Below are 21,127 nucleotides of genomic sequence, written 5' to 3' on the forward strand. Positions count from 1 at the left end.
TCTTCTTTCTTCTTCTTCTTTTCCTTTTATTTTTCTCCCTAAACTCCTAACTATTCTCCAAAGCTCAGCTCAACTGTTACCCATTGCTAAAAATCTGATCAAAGCCTCTCAGAATTGGGGATTATTCCTCTTTTGTACCTGAGAACATATTTATACTTCTTCCTTAGCCCTTAATGTTAAACATTAAAATTATTCTTATTACTACATTCTTGTCTCCACCAGTGTAGGAAGTTGTTCACTCTGGTGCCCTCAGTCCTGAAGATACATTAAGTGTTCAGCTGAATCAAATAAACGATATGGTTATAAGGAAGTGTTTTGTTAGGAGGTTGGAAAGTGATCCTTTGAATGTCTGTACATGTTATTTTTTTTTAAAATAGTTGCTGTTTGGTTTTTATAAAAGCCATCATGCTCATTAAAGTATTAAACAGAAGAAAGCATGAAAAAATGAAAAAAAATGAGCATAAATTCCATCAACCAGAAAAAAAAAAAACAGAAAAAAACTCCTGTTACTCTCAGGAGAATATTATCCTGACATCTCTCTTTGCCTATGTACAGATGGATGAAAATAATTTTGTAAAATTGTATGTGATGTATTATTTTGAGTGTAATTTTAAAATTTATTTTTATTTGGATTTATTAAAAGAAAATAAAATGAAGCAGAATAAATTACTGAATTTTGGATAAACAGTCCCTTCTCAGCAGAAATATTCATCTCCAGAAATTCCTTCTAAGTTGAAGACAAAAAGATTAGGAGGAATATTACAAATTTAGAATCATTGTGTCTTGTCTTATCATGGATTTCACTTGTGTACAGTATAGGCTTCCTGCTATGACAGAAAAGGAAAATGGCCCTGCCACTTATTTCCCTACCTTTTCTCTTATCACTTCCACATTGCTGTTGGTCATATTGTATTTTATTTTATTTTTAGATATTAGTGATTTTTAAAAATGTTTTAAATTTTTATCTAAATTCTGGTTAGTTAACATACAGTGTAATAATGGTTTCAGGTGTACAATATAGTGATTCAACACTTCCATACAACATGTTGCTCACATTTTAATTTTCATTTTGTTGGGCCTTACCATATTTCTATACTTTTGTAATTAACCTAATGGAGAAATGTCCTGGTATCAATTACTCTTTAGTAGTTTAAAAAACACACATATATTTTTAAACTGAAGGTTCAGTACTTTCTTCAAAGACAAAATACTTTAAAATCATATTTCTGAATACTTCTTATTGTATTTGATGGCTTCTCATTCTTAAAATTTCAACTACTCCTATTTGAATAATTTGTATTTGTCCTAGCTGTTATCATCTCTCAAATTAATTTAATCTCTAGTCTTTTCCCGTTGCATTCATTGTGTGAAAATACATATGTGCAGGAAATGTCTTTTAGGAAGTACATAACTGTGTCTGTAGAAGTTCTGTGACAGTATCTGAGCGTCACAGGGCCTCGGGTGTGGGTGGAGTGGCAGGGGGGCAATTTATGAGAGTTACAAGTAAAGGGAATGTAGGTTACTCATAGGTTAATCACATTAGATAGCTAGTTGACCCAGCTAGAGATCCCAGTGTGACCTTGATTGTGTTACTTAATTGTATAGAGACTCCATTTCCTTATTTGTAACATGGAGTTAATAACACAGGGTTTATTGTGCTATTATCAGCCAAATTAAGATAATATGATATGACTGACACATAGTAGGTCTTCAATATATTAAAACAAAACCAAAAGCAACTTAAGTAAGTTTGAGTAGTAAGGTAGCATTATTTATGCTTATGCCAGACAGTAACCTAGTTTTTCTAAAAACAAACTTCATTTCTTTAATTTTTGTGTTAAACTTAAGGATGAGCTCAGTGAAAAGTGGCAAAAAGTTGTTTGATGCATACAGTTAATTTTGGAATGAACTAAGTGACTTAGTAAGGTAATTAGCAATAGCCAGATAATGACAGAAAAAAGGGTAAAGAACAGATACCTGAAAAGGTCCAAGTTTGCCTCAAACAGCTACATCAACACAAAAATGGATGCGAAAGTGGTTCATAAAATGTGAAGTTGGATAGAAATATTTGCATTAACTTTGTCTTGTTTTGAGATGTCATGTTTAGAGAAGACCAAAAGAGCTTTGGAATTAGGCAGACTCCAGTTTGTATTTCACATTTGCCATTTTAATAATATCAGATTGCATTCATTAAAAAAAAAAAAAACAACTTTATCTCGGTTTCCTTTTTGGGAGTATTGGGAAATTGACTCCAACTTTGCAAGGCTATTAGAACTAGTGTGATGTGAAATAAGTCCCCATTGTTGTTCTCCAGTAGATCAAATCATCAGTTCCAATTCCCTTGCTCTCTCTGTATTTGCAGTTCATCTGTCTAGAGGTGGGACTTGAATGTGGGCTTCTATTCTGTTTTGGCAGAAGACAGGACACAAGCAGAGACTGGAGATGCACTGATATAATTCTATCTGCCCTCTTTTGCTTCTGCCAACATTGTCAGAAGAGCTGCCCTCGAGTAGATGCCTCTCCTTTGGGCTGGGACTTCTTCTTCTTCTTCTTTTTTTTTTTTTTAGATTTTATTTACTTATTTGAGAGAGAAAGCATGGGTGGAGTGAGGGGCAGAGGGAGAAGCAGATTCCCTCACTGAGCAGGGATCCTGATGTGAGCAGGATTCTGGATCATCACTGAGCTGAAGGCAGAAGCCTAACCAACTGAGCCACCCAGGTGCCCCCTAAGCTGGAACTTCAGAACGAAGCCACATATAAGGGATGGGGCCTAACCCACAGGGAAGAGTCAAACATAGACTGAAGCAGAGATACTCAGTTCCTCTGGGTTTAAATTTGCTCATCTACATCCACCTGTGAGAGAAAAAGCTCACTAAGATCTTGAGAAGGTGATCACACGGTGCTTCTGTGGTGATAGATGACTGGCATTCTCCCGCATTCATGTGCTCAACATAAGTATACATGATAATTTGTATGATTATTAGTGACATTGCTATGACCATTTTTGAAGAGGAAGCTGAGCAAAGCAAGAGCATCAACAGATGGGATAGACAAATGGGCAGAGAGTATAGTCAGACTTTTTGGAGATTACCTTTTGTGGAATTTTAAAAGATCACAAAGGATGGGGGACCCAGATTTTCATTTTCCCTCAGGTCCCTGAAATAACTTTATATATTACCTAACCTGAATCCCATAAACATGTATTAGAATTGGTAAGATTGATAAAGGAAAAAAATCAACAAGTATGATTGTGCTGCAACCAACCTAAGGTGCAAGAGAAAGCGCTGTTAGATAACTTTGTAAATAATTTTGCTCTGGCTGTACTCTTTTGATGAGTAGGAGTAACCCATGCCAGAAAGCTGGAAGGAAGATCCCATTACTGCTTATGAATCAGACGTGAGTTCAGATCTTATCTCTCCCATTTCCTTGGTAGGTGGCTTGAGCCAAAGAAATAGATACTCTGAGTCTTATATTTATAACATCTTAAGTGAATGTGTGAATTCAAGAAGATTATAGTAGTGCTTCATACAGTGCCTAGGTTTTCCTAATGAATAGAGGATGAGTGGTGAAGCATGGTCATCACCATGCAGGCCCCAAACTCACACCTGTCATCTTCCCTGGTCAACCCTTTGTTTTCGTAACTGGCGTCTCCAGTGGTCTTCCCACTTTAAATCCATTTTCTTTCTATTTGAAGTCTCCTCCTTTCATGGTTAAAACTCTGCAACTCCTCAGAACAGTTTGGTGTCCTGTTGCCTTCTGCCTTGAAAATCTTCCAGAACACACATGCACTCCACAGGTGGCTATCTCTGCAGTCAGTTCTTGTATTTTTACAGCTTTCTGCCCTGAAGCACTTCTTTGTTTCAGAGAAACTAGATTTAAAAAACGGACCTATGCCCAGAGAGTTTACACATCTTTATAAAAAGTATCATGTACTAAATAATGAGTATGTGAATGCCAAAAGCCAAGAAAATTACATAGCAACCTATTCCCTAATGGATTAGAGTATTTTTATTCCATTTAAAAGAATTAAAACACCAATTTCCTGATCCTTCAAGGGTAAGTGAAAATTCCAACTGTTTTTTTTTATTATTATTTAAACCTGCCATTTGACATGTACTTTTTAAAAATCATATATATATATATATATATATATATATATATATATGGCTACTTTAAAAAAGGAAATAATCTATCACTTAGCTTAGCCTACCTAACATGGGAAAGAACAACTGAAATGTATGATTTTGAAAACAGAATTTTTGTGTAAGGATGTATTAAACATGGACAGAAATATGCACCGAGTGACTGGTGAGCTGAAATACACTAAATATTTTTTCTTGGATACCATTCAACCTTATCTTTTTGGCTTTAGAATTCAATGAAAGTAGAAATATGTTAATGAAGCCTCTTAATGCCAAAAGCAATGGAATTGTATTGAGCTATTAAAAAAGAAATTGGTAAGAAATGACTGAGTATGAAGACATTATAGGTACATTCTGTGAATTTTATTCAAAGTTATTCTCCTTGGTTGCTATTAATAGCACCTCATAATTTGGTCCATTTTTCCTCAAAGAGGAGAATTCCCAAAGAGAGAGGCAGATCATCATCTCCTGTATGGCTTCTATACATTTCTAACACTCCCTTAAATTGAGAAAATTGCCAAAGTTATACTTGTCTGGAAATGGAGGAGTGCTTCACACCCATAGAGCTATTCAAAAATGATATTTTATAGTCTTTTTAAGGCTACCATCTTCGAAAGTTGAAATGAAAGGATAAATCATTATCTCGAACTTTTAAAACTGGTGATAATGGCACAAACAGCATGGCTCTTTCTTAGGCTACAGCTAATTTCCACTGGAGGCAATATTTTGTGTCCAAGGGACTAGGTTAATTCAACTTTGAGTCTCAGTTCTGTTCTCTATGCTTCAAGTTCAAGTCATGCAGCAGCTGCTGCTTCTTTTTTAAGATTTTATTTATTTATTTGACAGAGAGTGCAAGAGCACAAGCAGGGGGAGAAACAGGGAGAGGGAGAAGCAGGGACTCCAATGCAGGACTCAGTGCAGCTCAATCCCAGGAGCCTGGGATCATGACCTGAGCTGAAGGCAGGTGCTTAACTAACTAAGCCACCCAGGTATCTCCAAGTCAGCACTTCTTATAAGGAAGTAGCTTGCCTTATTTGCTAGGAATCTTTGTAGGGCTATTTGCCACTATGCTTTTTTACCTCCGTGTGTCTCTCTTTTCCTCTATTCCACAATACTGTTTGTCATTCTTGGTATGCATGAAATCATACTAGGAGTTTAATGAACAGAAAATACTATAAAGCACATAGAGCAGATATTAAAGTGTCTGTATTACAAATGAATATTGACAGTGTTCACATTATCTCAGGCCATTTGCCTTATTTTCTTATATTTAATTCATCTTCTCTCTCCCTCTCTTTGCAGGGTTTGAAAATACAGCCTTTGGGGTTGGTTGAGCTTTGCTAAGCCCACATAATTCCTGGATTCCTAAAGCTACCCCTTGTAATGGTTTGAGGATCCTTCATCATCTGGGCCATGTGCTTCCCAATGTTCATTCTTCTCTAGGGCTAGACTAGAGTGCAGTTGGGAAAAACTTATTCAGGTTCACATCAGCAGAACTTTCTTCTTTGGTGCTAAAATTCAGGACCTTTTTCCCAAATTCTTATTCAGGGTGCCTCCTTTTTATAAATACCTAAAAAGGGAGTCATCTACCCACCTGCACTAGAATCATCCAGGGGTGCTTTAGATTTTTTTTTTAATTCAAATTCTTGGGCTCTTCCTATAAATCACTGAGCCAGACTTTTAGGGAGTGAGCCAGAGAATGAAATAGTTAAAAGCTCTCCAGGTGATTCCTATACACATTAGGATGTGAGGACTGCCACAATAAATGGCACCATTAGCCATCCAATTGCTCATGCCAAAGTCTGGCAGTCATCCCTAAGATTTTATGTCTCTCACCCTCCCCACATTTAATCAATAACCTAATCTACAAATTTACCTCTTAGAGATGTCATGGTTATAAGAGATACTGTCTGAGACAGTGATTTATAATCTGATTAGGTAGGACGCTGAAGCATTAAATTAATTAATTCCTATGTGCAATTTACACTCTTTCCACAAAACTTAAAGATAAATACTCTTTAGGGAATAAGATGCTGAGTGGTTGAACAAGATGCTAAATCAAAGCACTCGAGGTCTAATCTACCAGATTCCCTCATCCTTTTTTGGGTTTCGACTCCCCTTGCTTATCATTTCCTGATTATCTCTCTGAATCTCAAATAGACACTGTAACCTTCCTTAATTCCTATTTTTGGCGAAAAGGAATAATGTACTTTACTTTAGTACATTAAGGATCACAATGTTAAATCATGTGTTCTGCTGCCAGGTGATAGAAACTAATTTTCCAGAAGCTTAAATAACCCAGAACATTTTATTTTTGCTACAAAGTAAGACAGAATAGAAACTTGAGGATGAATTTTTTTGTAATTGTGTCTTATGGTACCATTTTCTTGAATTGCTTCCTGATAGAATCCTTTCATAATGACCATTGTTCTAGCTAATGTTTCTAAATGTATTTCTTGGTAACTCTAGTATTTGCTTTTTCACTTAAAATCTTAATACCTTTTTTCTTATAAATATTTGACATTGGTATGTAATTTCTTAAAATTAACTTCTGTTTTTTTTCTGATTGTAATGTAATAATGACTAATAGACATAAGTTGAAAAACAAAAATATAAAGGCAAAGGGAAAAATCAACTATAATTCTACAAAATATGTATCTTATTTTTTTAAGGTTTTATTTATTTATTCCTGAGAGGCACACAGAGAGAGAGGCAGAGACACAGGCAGAGGGAGAAGCAGGCTCCATGCAGGGAGCCCGATGTGGGACTCAATCCCAGGACCAGGATCACGCCCTGGGCCGAAGGCAGGTGCTAAACTGCTGAGCCACCCAGGGATTCCCCCCAAATATGTATCTTTACATAAAATAAGGCTTAAAGAGGAGTTATGAAACTCTAATACATTTACGAAGCTCACAAATCCCTTTCAGGAAAAATGGCAATAAATGTTTATTAAGCACATACTTTGTCCCAGGCATGGGCTGATCTATGAGCATTTAGTGGTGAATCATTTAGATACAGATCCTACAGACTCTCATGGAGTGTAGAGTCCTGAATTTTATTTTATTTTATCTTATTTTATTTTATATTTTATATTTTATATTTTATATTTTTTGGTTTGGCAGAAGTTACCGTGGACTTTCCATTAAGTGAAATGGTATCTTACACTAACCCAATTCACTTATTCAACAAATATTTATCAAATGTTATTTTACCCAGTATAGGTAACACTAGCTCCTTTTAAAAATGCCTTAGAAGTCTTAGTGGTTTACACTAGTAATACTTTGTTTTCTAGTTCATGTTTCAATTGGATGGAGGTTGGAAAGGACTCCAAGTCCTCTTCTGCGGATTCTGACATCTACTTTGTAATGGCATCATTTTTAGCACATACTCTCCTGGAAGAATGTGGATTATCACATGGGGTCATTATCACAAGGGCTAGACCTGGACTATCTTATATTATAAGGTAATACTCCTTTGGTCATTCTTGATCATATGGCTCCCAACTCAGCTGCTAATGAGGGACCCAGGGAGAGGAGAATGAAAAGGGACTCTGAACACTTAGCTTTGTCTCTGCCACAGCTCTCCAAATGTCCATCTCACTATTTCCCAGCCCTTCATCTGCAGCAACCTAAAATCCCAGTGACTGAATACTGAGACATCCCATCTTGGAGATAGTAGAGGGAAAATATGCCCTAATTAGTAATAGGAAGAACTTATCTCTGAAAATGATCTTCAACAAGACATACAAGTAAGATTTAAAAGGCATCAAAAATATCAAACTTACGTGGGTTATTGGAAAGGGTTTTCATCTGGAAAAGTATAGAACAAAGTCTGTTTCATAATAAGCATGCATTTAACATCAGTTAACAAGATCAGTTATATACTTTTGGCTGCCGGTAATAAAAGACTAATTCAAACTGGCCTTAAATGAGGAAATTTATTATCTCATAAACCCTAAAATCCAGATATGGTACAGGTTTCAAAGCAGGATTACATAATGGCTCCATGTTCTTTCTTTCTCTTTGCTCTGTTCAAGGGGTCCTCAGAGGCTGACAGCTCCAATAGGGCAGCACACTTTTTTGATCACATACTATGGGAAAGAAGCTAAAGCCTTCACCTTAACTCTGGAGTGAGTTCTTTACCATCAGTCTGATTGGAACAACTTAGGTCACACACCTATCCTGGACCAATAACAATCCTCAGGCTAATGTCACATGCTGATAGGTTTGACCTTAGAATCCACCCCAGAAGCTGAAAGGGGCTTCCCATCTTCTGGGTCACATGGACCATATGAGGTTGGCAAGGGTTGTGGCTGGGAAACTGTGTGAGTACATTTTACTTACTTTATGTTGAATATTGTGTCAATTGCTGGACATTTTAAGATATGTGTGACACAATCTAAAAAAGAAAAAAAAAAAACAACCCTAAAACATTCTATAAATTAACTGTGGAGGAAAGCTCAGGGTGTTCTGGGAATGCATGAAAGAGACACATAATTTGGAGGTGGTGAGTCAGGAAGGGCACAATGGAAGAGGAACAGTAACCCCAGAGGGGTGGGATGTGAATGGGGAGGAGGGGGAGTATTCAAGCCAGAGGTAACACAGGAAAGACTGAAGAAAATGCAGGTGTCTTAGATTCACACTATGGGATATGTAGCTACTGGCCACGTGTGACTACTGAACACTTGAAATGTGGCTAATGCCACATATTGGAATAATAATATTTGGGGTATATTGGATTAAATATAATATTTTATTAAAATTCATTTCACTTGTTACTCTTAAACCTTTTTTTTCCTTTTAAGTATGGCTTCCATCACATTTCTCTTGGGCAGTGCTGGCTTAGACAGAAATGAAAGTGCAGGGGGTTGCTGTGGAGAGAAGGGAATTTGGGGCACTAAGAAGGAGATAGCTCATTTGGGGTCTTGAATGCTCAGCCATGGAATTCAAATGTGATCGTTTTATTGTCGGGGTGTTATTGAAGGTCTGATGTGTGTTCCAGCAAGTTTACCAGCTGCTTTTGGAGAATGGATTGAAGGGAGCAAAACAGTGGGCAAGGAGCCCAGGAGATAGATGCAGCGATTCAGGCAAGAAGTAGCATGAAAAAATAGCAGTGGAGATGATGAATGAACAGATTCAAGAAGCAGGAAGGTGACAGGGTCAGCAGAATTTTGTGATTGATTAGATGGTTGGGCAGAGCTGAGGAAGAAGATAGTATGACTTGCAGGTTTCTGGCTTTGGGTACCTGGGTTCCTGTGAGCAGTGATACAGGAAATACACATTAAAGGGAGGGAGTGTGGGTTCAAGATTGACTAAAGTGCCATGTGGTAGGAGAGGAAGATAAAAAACAAAAAAACATTATGGCGGTAGGAATTGAGGATGGTTGTCTTCACCATGCCCTTACCAAAATAGTCTTTTTGGAGGATAGTCAAAATGAGTCATAGGATCAGTGGAGCTGTTCTTGATGTTTGTTTGTTTATTATGTTCAGGGTGTTATTCTTCTAAGTTATTGTCTTTCCTGGTGTTTGGGATCAAGGATATTTTTATTCCCCCAATTTCTCTAATAACTTAGCTCACACTCTGACTTTTATTAATGGATTAAGGAGTCCAAGTTTCTATGAGTTTCTCAGGGTGTCTCATTATTAATTGCAGGTAATTTTAGTTTTTGCTCACATCAGAAACTAAATCATCTCTGAGCCTCTCAGCTTTGTCAGTGCATTTGGCTTGTACGGCAAAATGTCTAGCCTGTTTCAATTGTCTTTTGAGTTGCTAGGTACAAATGAATGGGGATTTGGAATTCTAATAGTTCTGTGTGTTTTCTTTCCACATATCCTACACTATGTTATGCTTTACTATACAGCTACCTATGTTTGCATGTATAAATGTGATTTTATCTTCCTGGAGAGATATTGAAAGACAGAGAGATTTTTGTGTTCCCTTTGGTGTTTGGAATCACTAGTGCAATTGCTATAGCAGCAGTATCCAGAGACAAGAATACATATGCTTTATGGAGGGACGTTGGAGATGATAGCTATCAAGAGAAGTCTTTCGACTATAATGACAAATTTTCCTGAATCGCTTTGATCAGGCTTTTGTTATTTTTAAAACAAGTATTTCACCAGACAAGAGAAGAAAAGTATAGCATTTTCTTTCAGGATTTTGGATAGAGTCAGGTCAATTAGATACCAGCATAGATACGATTCTCAGGTATAAACAGAAAGAGGCTGTGTTATTGATGAAGAGCCTTTAATAAGCCCTCTTTCCGTGGCTGACCTAAATCCAGCAAATTATTATGTGGTCCTTTATTCTGAAATGAGTCCATTTTCTCTTCAACACTCATACTAAGAGTCTCATAATAATCAAGAGAGTTTCTGTGGGTTGAGCATCTACCACATGCCGGCTGCTTTACATGTATGTATTTTTCTGATCCTTAAAGCAAATCTGCCAATTAGACATCATCACCCCCAATTTTTTTTGTTGGACTTCAGATACAAATATAGTTTTGTCATAGATGTCTGCGTCTTTTATGTAGTTTTGTTGTTTTCAGTTTTGTAAAAAGCTCATAATATTAAATGTAATCTTTTGGCATTTACTCTTGTTTGCTCAATATTATATTATTAAGATTTATTCTTTCTGTGTCTGTGTAGCTATAATTCATACAATTTTACTATTGTGTAATAATCCATCCTATAAAAAACCATAATCACTTAATTATGCTATTAATGGTTTTTGCTAACATGAAAAATGCTGTCATGAACATTTTACATATGTCTCCTGATGTACATTTGTGATTTTCTTTTGAATATCTAAGAATCTTATTCTCCTATTTCCTATTGTTTCCTAATCCTATTTCTCCTATTATTAACATATTGTATTAATGTGTTTCATTTGTCACAACTGATATACTAATGTGGATACATTATTATTAATTCAATTCCATGATATATGTTAAAGGTCACTTTTTGTCTTGGGTAGTTTTATGGATTTGACAAATGTAAAATGTCATGTAGGCATCATTACAATATCTTACAAAATACTTTCACTCCTTAAATATCTCTGTGCTCCACTTATTCATCTCTCTCCACACCTATGCTTGAATCTCTGGCAACCACTGATCTTTTTACTGTCTGTAATTTTGCCTTTTCCAGAATGTCATATAGATGGAATCATACATACAGTATAGAGCTTTTTAAAACTGGCTATTCAAAATGTTTTTATTTTTTCCTTTCCTCTTGAGTTGTTTTGCCAGAGTTTACTCAATCTTTTAAAAGATAGTTTAGGGATCCCTGGGTGGCTCAGCGGTTTAGCGCCTGCCTTTGGCCCAGGGCCGATCCTGGAGATCTGGGATCGAATCCCACATCGGGCTCCCGGTGCATGGAGCCTGCTTTTCCCTCTGCCTGTGTCTCTGCCTCTCTCTCTCTCTCTCACTGTGTGCCTATCATAAATAAATAAAAAATTAAAAAAAAATAAAAGATCGTTTATGGCTTTATTGATCTCAATTGGATCTCTTTTCTATTTCACCGATTTCTGGTCTTATTTTCTTTCTTTTTTTTTCTGTTTCTGGGGTTATTTTGTTGTTTATTCCAATTAAAAAAATTAGTTTCTTACCTTACTAATGTTTAGATTTTATTATTTCCTAAGAGAAGTACATGTAACTTTTCCTTGACCCCGCATTAGGTGTAGTCCACAGGTTTTGATATGTAGTGTTTTCATTATTAAGTAGTTCTAGGTAATTATGATATCTCCTCATGAGTTATTTAGGTACATTTGTTTTCAAATTTCAAAATGTATAGGACATTTTAACTTTTTATAATTAATTTTAACTCATTTGCATTATAACCAAGAAAGTCTGTTTTAACCTATTCTTTGAAATTTATGAAGGCCTGCTTTGTATTCCAGTATATGATGAATCAGTATAAAGTCACTTATATTCTTGAGAAGCAGGTTTATTCTGAAATAGTTTAGTACAGCATTCTACTTATGTCCATGTATAGGTCAAGCTTTGTAATTGTGTTTAAATCCTTTGTATAGCTTATTAGATCTGATCAATTAGTAATGAGAAAGTTACACTGAAATTTCCCATTCTGATGATGAATTTATGTATTTGCAACTGTAGCTCTAACATTTTATTATATAACATATAGAAGATCATTTTTTAGTTATATATATGTTTAAAATTATTATGTTTTCCATCATAGTGAATAAAACCTTCTATCAATGTGTAGGACACTTCTCTATCCCTAATAAACATGTTCCAAATTTAAATCTCATTTTGTCTAATATTCATGGAGACGTACTAGAATATTTTTCTTTAAAATTTGGCTGATACCTCTTTTTGCACCCTTTTAATTTCAACGTTTCCAAATTCCCATGGTTTAAGTGTGTCTGTTTCTTCTCTGCATATATTTTTAAAATTCAACCTGATGATCTCTTTTATTTGCTGAGCTTATTCTTTGTAATATTTATTGTAATTATTAATATATTTGGAATAATTTCTATTATCTTTGTTTATTGTTCAATTATCCTACCTCTTCTTTGTTTTGTTTTTTTTTTCTTATCATTTTTTTGTAAGAATTGATATAGTTAGCCAAACTGCAAGATTAAGGGCACAGGCATCCAGAATGCAAAATCTGCCTAGACTTCTGACATTAGCTGCAAGTTCCCAGGTTCCCAGGGCTACCCTCACTTCAGATTAGCTAGTTACAAACTTCAGGGTCATCATGGACCCCTTTAGATTCGATAATTTTCTAGAATGACTTACAGAACTCAGGAAAGTATTATACTTATGATTTCTGTTTCATTATGGAAAAAGAATAAAAAAAAGTCAGAAATAGTTAAAGGAACAAAGCAGAGGGTGGAATCTGGGACTGGTAGGCTTCCAAATGTAAAGCTTCTGTATTCTTAGGGATGGGTTACCCTTCTGACTTTGACATATGATAATACTCAGAATACTGCCAACCTAGGAAGCTCACCCTAGCATCCAGAGCATTTTTTGAGGTTTCATTACAGGGGCATTATTGATTGAGTTATTGCTCATATAGCTGAACTCAGTCTCCATCCCCTTTTTCCCAGAAGTTGAGCTGATTTCATGTGGCTCAAACTCCAACCCTTTAATCACATGATTGGTTTTTCTAGCATGGACAGCCTCCACCTAAGTCATCTTATTAGCATAAACTTTCAGTTTCAGGGATCCATCAGGAATAACAAAGATACTCCTATCATTTGGGAAAGCATGCATTGGTTACTCCCCAAGGGCCAAACCTCTCTTTGGGTAAAGTTAATTTTTGACTACGCTGTATTGTGTTCATTTCAAAAATTATACTTGCATAACTAATAGTTATAATTGGATAGCTTAACATTATTTCTTTTTTTACATAATATTATATATATTACATTTACTATAAAATTTCTCAATCTGGGGGAACCCTGGATAGCTTAGCGGTTTAGCACTTGCCTTCTGCCCAGGGCGTGATCCTGGAGTCCCGGGATGGAGTCCCACATCAGGCCCCTGGATGGAGCCTGCTTCTCCCTCTGCCTGTGTCTCTGCCTCTATTTCTTACTGTGTGTCTCTCATGAATAAATAAATAAAATCTTTTTAAAAAAATTTCTCATTCTGTTTAAGATCTCTGCCCCTGATGGTGTCTGTTATCTAGTTCATTGCTTTCTCTTATTTGCTTTTTCATCCTTATTGAGGCATACAATAAAGGTATTGAAGTATGACTGGTATACAAAAAGTTTCACATAATTAATACATGCAATTTGATGGGTTTGGATGTATACACTGATGTATGTGTATATGTGTATATGTATACACTGATGTTACCGTCACCACAGTTAAGGTAACAAACATATCCATTACCTCCAAAAGTTTCCTTGTGTCCCTCTCCACCTTCTGCTTATGTAGTATTTCAAATAACTCTTCATGCCTCCAAATATTTCGCATAGTTGTTTCTGTTATTTCTTAAGTTTCTAAAAGTTTCATTAGTTCTCCAATATACTGATCTCAGGAGAAGTCAGTAGCCTGTGCTAATTCTGCTTCTTGTTGGAAATTAGAATCAAGGGCTAGTTTTTAATCCCCAACACAAAGATGGGGCATCATAGGCTAAGTTAAATAAGTGTTCAAGAATCCATCACTAATAAGGAGTTTAAACCAGATTTCGAAACTCCTCTGCCTGAATTCAGTCTATGCTCTTTCCCCTCCATTTTTCTCTGTTTCTATGAGGCTTTAGACTGACTGAATTTATCTTTCTTGTAGCTTTGTAACAATTGTGTCTTTTCCTTACCTACTGTTAAGTAAGGAAAATCCAACTGAGGAAATGTGACAATCTAATTGGCTTTAGTCAGTGATGCATGAAATGGGCAGAGTCCTATCTGGCAAGTAGAAAGGGGCTCCAAGGAGCCCTATGATCATTTCAGGGAAAGTCACTTTCCTTTGGGGCAAGGGCAGGGGTCTATCAGATTGCCTTATCAGTGCTGTTCAGGAAATTACAGGCTGGCTGGTTAAACATTACATTCCTGCAATTAAATCTTAGTTTGCTGTCGTGGCAAGTTAACCCCATTTTGGGCCTGTTGTTGGTTTCACACTACTCTTATTGCTACCTGAGGAAAAAGCAATTGGCATGGTTATGAAATGTCTGCAGAGTGGCAAGTGCTCTGAAGCTCTGCAAATGAGCAATTACAATAATAAACAGCAGTACATCCCCCTCTGTGTTTTCCACAGAATAAATTCATTGCTGGTTTGTCTGACCTTGAAACCTTGTGATACTGCTTTGTGCAATTAGCAGACTCTAAATGTATATTCAGGTCACATCTGTGCTGAATTGTTTTATTTATGTTGATTGATTGTGGATTATGACACAGCATACTTACTTATTCAGAGTAAGTGGAGTGAGGAGTTTTAAGGACAGTGAACCAGCTGCAGAAAGGTCGAGAAGACAGAAGAGTGTAATACTGCAACTTGATAATGTAAACTTCAAGAAGGAATTTTTATTAAACCATAAAAAACATCTGTACCTTCTTCAGACTGAAAGTTCAGGCTTATTAGGCACTGGCTGCATAATGAATTTTTCATACAGTCATCATAAAACTCTCCTCCACCTGCCATGGCACCTATGGAGGAGCATTTAGTTTATTCCTTACCTGGGAAGTATTTCAAACTTCCACTAAATATCCTCTAATGGCCAATAAGAGTTAGTGAATCTCTTTGGGGTGATAGCCTGAAGTAGCTATAGAAAATCCTTATAGAAAATTCAAAAAACATTTCTTTGAAAGAGTTTTACTTTAAAAACATATCAGTTTTACACACTATTCCGTAAGATAGCCATGTTTGGTTTAATCAATAAAAATATCACCCACTGCCTTAATCTTGATGTTTGGGACATAACTGAATTCCACCGAATTAAAATCACAGAGATACAGACTCGTGCATATTTTTGTGTTCAGATAGTAGCCAAATTGAAAGCCGTGGTAGGAAGATGTCTCAGTTGTCATGTGGCTTCGTATACACCTTGGCATAGGAATGAGCAGGTCTGCTTAAGAAGTGAGGAGCTCTGAAGATTGGATTCTAGTCTCTAAATCTGGCGAGTCATTAAAGGTATGAGGCTACAAGGACAAATCAGAACAGCATGGTGAAGATTTCTGATGAGATACTTACCAGCTGAACAGTGTTGGGTATGACTCCACTTTAAGGAGACAGCAAAAACCCGGCTAGGTCATTGACCATGCAAGTTGCAGCTTTGTCTATCGGAGGCCAATAAATTTTAAAGAAAAGGGCCACATTACAAAATTGTCTTCTTCAAAATGTTTGTGATAGGAGTTTGATCTATTGCTCATTCAGAGGTATGAACAAAAAAATAGCTCTCCTAGGCTCCCCTCTCACCCTCTGTAGTTTGGGTATAGCTCACTACCTCAGTCAGCTGCGGCACCCACTTTGTGTGGGCTCTTGCTTGTGGTCGCCAAGGGAGAGAAAGGGAAGAAAAAGCAGAAAGGCCTACTAGAAAGTCACTTTTTCTAGTAGTGTCATCAGTAGCAGAAATTATTGGTTTCTCTTTGAATATTCATTCCCCAATCTTTACCCCCACCCCTCCAAACTGAACCATGGTTTAAGTTCAGATGTCCACCTATTCCCCACATGACTCTGGGGAAATTCTGATGATGACTTGTTTTTTTTTTAGTCTTTTTTATTCAGTGATTGTTTAGGATGTGCTTGTGACCCAACTCTGGCCAGAATCCAAAAAGACAGTTCAACTTAAGTGTTTCTCTTCTTAAGCAGGAGATTCTGGAGAATTTGTATTTTTTCTGCCTTAGGCTATTATCTTGTGTGGATGTAATATCTTGAATTCCAGCAGCCATCTTCCTCTGTTAGAGGAACCAGCTCAGAGGCAAAACTGAGCCATTGAAGATGGTACAGAGGGGGCACCTGAGTGGCTCAGCTCAGTCAGTGAAGGGTCTGCTTTCCCCTCAGGTCATGATCCCAGGCTCCTGGGATGAAGCCCTGTGGAGCAAGTGTCATGCTCCCAGCTCAGTGGTGAGCCTGCTTCTCTCTCGCCTTCTGCTGCTCTCCTTGCTTGTGTTCTCTCTCTCTGTCAAATAAATAAAATAAAATAAAAAAAGATAGGGCAGGGAAGGGACAGGATAGAAAGAAATAGGGTCCTTGATGATGCCACTCAGTCACTAAATCAATAAAACCTAGAGCTCTTCCTTGAACTCTCTCTCTCTCTCCCTCTTTTTTTTTTTTTTTTTTTTTTTTTTTTACTTTCTTTTTTGCTTTTTGGAGACTTTAAGGTTTACAGAAAAGTTGAGCAGAAAGCAGAGATTTCCTACGTACCCTCCACCATCACCCAACACCCTTCCTCCACCATCAACATTCTGCACCAGACTGATACATTCGTTACAATTGATGTATGTACAGAATCATTTTTATGATCTCCCTTCAATCATGGCTTCCATTTACCTTTTACCCTGGTCTTCAAAAGTTCCTTGAGGTGACTGAAAGCTATTATTTGATTCTGTTTTGTCTTTTTTATTTTAGTGTATTTGTTGCTTTATGTTTCGGTCGTGTGTGTATGTGTGTGAACATTGAGGGAAGCAGGGTGATGGCAGATTAGAAGATCCAGTTGGCAGAAAAGAAATTTTAAATTAGCCATAATTAGGTGTCTAAATATATACTTCCTCTTACATTAAATGCCATTTGATGGAAAGGGTACAGTTCTGTCCTGGTGAAATATTTTAAAATGGGATTTTGAAAACATTAATAATCAGGAACTGATCTGTCTAATAAAAGGGACAACCAAATGTTTATTGAAGCTTGTCACTGTCAGGCTTGTTGTGTTCTGGTTTATAGGGAGTAAGAAAGAACCATTATGAGGGAATTAACACCGCAAAATATAAATCTTGCAAGTAATTAGGCAGCTGTATATTTATCAGTACAGAATGTATTTTAATTTTTAATCAGGGCTTTTGTTTCAACTGACAAAGTAATGGCTTGTTTGCAGTCTTCCACTGAAACAGATTTCCCAAAATGGGATTTGGTGGATCAGTGGGACCCTCAGTGTTTCATCTGCTATCAAGTCTGATGCATCATGTAATCCCCCCCACTGAGAAGCCCCAAAGAAAATACTGTGCTGCTTTCGAATTGGCTATTTTTTCTCATATATGATTCACAAGGTAAATAAAAATGGTCTGTTTAAGCAATGCATTTCTATTTGCAGGGAAATGAAAGAGAAATATTATTACAAAGGTACTGGAATTATTATATGAGGAGCCAGAATGGTTTTTACAGGCCCAGAATGCAGATTAATTCTCCAGAGAAACTACAAAATTGAAGAACTCCAATTGGGATAGTTATTATCTTGCCCATGGCAGAAATCTTCCTGCTTATCTCCACCTCAATCATGAACAATATGTACATAATTTAGATGCCAAGGATAATGGGATTTCAGAAACATACCTCTGTATCCCTCGCAATCATTTCCTAAAGAAATATTATTTGCTAAAATTAGTAGATATGAAGATGTCTGCGGCTCATTTGATAAAACACTAGAAGGAGCTCCAGAATTTAATCAGAAAACCCGAATATGAATCCAGACTCTCCAGTTTATTAAGCGTGAAGCTTGAGTAAGTGATTTTTAGCTCTCTGTGTTTTAGTCTCCTCTTTGGTAAAATGAGAATCATTCTACCTGACCAATAATTTTGTTGGGCAAACTATTTGAATTTTGACTTTGCCACTTAGTTACTGTGACATTTGCAAGTTTTCTTACCATTAAAGAGACTCAGTTTACAACAAGTGCAACATGGAGATAACGATGCCTATCTCATAGGGTTCTTGTGAGGATTTCTCAAAATCCTGGTAGAAAAGACTTCATGGACATTTTAGGAGTGTAATCATGTTTGTTGAATGAATTAGTATAGTCCTTGTTCTCAAGAACTCATATAAACTTTGCTAATGAAAGTACAATAGAATCCATTTCAAGGTGATTTGGGAAGTTGGGAGAAGTTTTATTCATAAGAAACTGAAAATGATATCTGGCCCATGAATAGTCGTTGAGCCCATGAAAGAGGTAGTCTATCACGGGCTGGGTGATAAGCATCTTAGGTGGCTACATACTATGTGTCTCTGTCATACCCCTTCAACACTGCCATTGTGGCACAAAAACTTTATTTATGGTAGGTAAAAGCCTCGAGGGAGAAAGGAGCATGCCTCCTTGAAGGAACCATGAGAACTCATGATGATATCCCTTTTCTTCATCGGGAGTCATTTCCAGGGAAGAATAAGGACATTGCCATGTTGATCCAGTCTCCTTATTTCTTTACACTGAGATTTCTTCCTTGTTAGAAGTAAATAACCATTGTTGTGAAGGCATTAAAATATAAAACCCTGTGCCAGTGGTGATTATCATTAGCGGAATACAGTGAATATCTTGAATTGAGGTGTCAGAAGGGACAAGTTCTCTGCACTCCTGGAAATGCCATTGGTATCAATAGGAGAAGATCTACTGACTACTAGCTGTCAGGCCAACTCCTCAGAGGGCTTACGCTGGTCTGTCTGCATCCAAAGTCCACACTCCGGTCACTGTGTCATGGTCTATAGTGTAATGGAAATTGCCAGTCAATCTGGTGCCCACCACTAACAGTTGTATGATACCAGGCTGGTCACCTTTCTATTTGGAGCCTCAATCTCCACATCTGTAGAAGGAATGGGTTGGTTTAGATGATCAAGAGAATTCTAACAGGTCTTTCCCTTGTATCTATCCCATGGACTGAGACTGTATACACTGAAACCTTCCTGCCTTTGCAGAGCAGCTGATAGGCATAAGGTCTTTCAGACCCTTGAGGATAATCCTCCTTTTGGATAAGCCCCCAGATAGCCTAACTTTGTACTGAATTTCATGGTTTGGTGAACAATAACAGTAAACTTATCCTTTTACTAAATTACATTTAGTAAGAGACAGAACTCACTTTACCTGTTGTTCTTTTTCACTATGATCCCCCATAACTCATGGACATTTAGCCCTGTCTTTTTAGGATTTGGAGAACACATTGCTACTTATCTTAACCAGCTCCTTAAATGGAGTGAAGAGGCAGTACAGTATGGTTGTTACTGCCATAGGCTGTGATGTCAGGGAGATAGGAGTCCTGGTTCTAGGTTTGTATTTAGTATCTGTGTGATTCTACTTTGTCTTGGTTTCACATTAGCAAAATAAGCACAATGCCTACTTCATGGGGAAATTTCGATGAGTAAGTGTGACAATGGCAATAAAGTTGTCAAGCATATTAACTGGGGCACAGTAAATGTTCAAAAATAATTAATACTTCTTACTTTTACTTTTTGGTTCTTCACAGAAAGTTAAGCTTTTTCTTTGCACCAAAAAGACAGATTTGGAAGATGTCTTTTTCCTTCTCTTTTAGCTCTCATAACTGGCTGCTTTGCCATTGGACTACCCTCTGGAGGAATGTTCCATCTCCCTGAGCATGGTGGAGAACAATTGTGACAAACATGGGCAAACGCCATCACTGTATCATATGATGGTACCTTGGTGTCTTCATTAGCTGCTAACGTATTAATTAAGTCAGGAGGAGCCATGAGGCAGAAAGTGATCATTTTTTCCCTTAACAAGTCAGATGCTACTTGAATAAAACTTACAGATCTATTTTTAATGGTATTGTACTATGGTGTGGGGTGTCAGTGGTGTGGATATAAGATGGGGTGTCAAGGCCTAGGGATCTCAAAAATGCCTAGGAGGTAGGAATTGGAAGTTCCAGCAAGGTCAGAGCAGGTGGGCCAGGCAGAGGACTTATGAAGTGAGTCATCCATGGAGAGCAGTCAGTCTAGAGCAGAAGCTGGCAAACTTCATAATCAACTGGCTAGGAAATTGTTTAGGTTGTTGGGTGTTATGTGTCTGTCTCACCTACTCAAGTAGCTCTGCCATTGAAGCACAATTAGCAGATACAGAATACTATGAATGGGGGTAGCTGTGTTCCGATTAAATTTTATTCATGGACACTGAAATTTGAATTTTATTTATCCTTTTGTTGTTGCTTTGTTCTGTATTTAAAAATGTAAAAATCAGAGATGCCTGGGTGGCTTAGTGATTGAGCGTCTGCCTTCGGTCCAGGCCGTGATCCTGGAGTCCCAGGATTGAGTCCCACATCGGGCTCCCTGCATGGAGCCTGCTGCTCCCTCTGCCTGTTTCTCTGTCTCTCTCTCTGTGTGTCTCTCATGAATAAATAAAATCTTTAATAAAAAAAATGTGAAAATCAAAAAAAAATGTGAAAATCATTCTTAGCTCTCTTGCAGTACAAAAACATAGGGTGGGTGGTATTTTGCTGACTATTAGTCTAGAGAATTTGAAATTGCAAATTACAGAGACTTGAGCAAGATATGACACCAAAAATGAAAAATACCCAGTGCAAAAATACAGCTGTTGGACAAGCCCCGGCTCCTTGGTATCAGCTGGGCAGGCTCTTGCCTCTGCCAGAAAATGTGACT

This window comes from Canis lupus, chromosome 17, assembly GCF_011100685.1.
Source record: "Canis lupus familiaris isolate Mischka breed German Shepherd chromosome 17, alternate assembly UU_Cfam_GSD_1.0, whole genome shotgun sequence".
Lineage (NCBI taxonomy): Eukaryota > Metazoa > Chordata > Mammalia > Carnivora > Canidae > Canis > Canis lupus.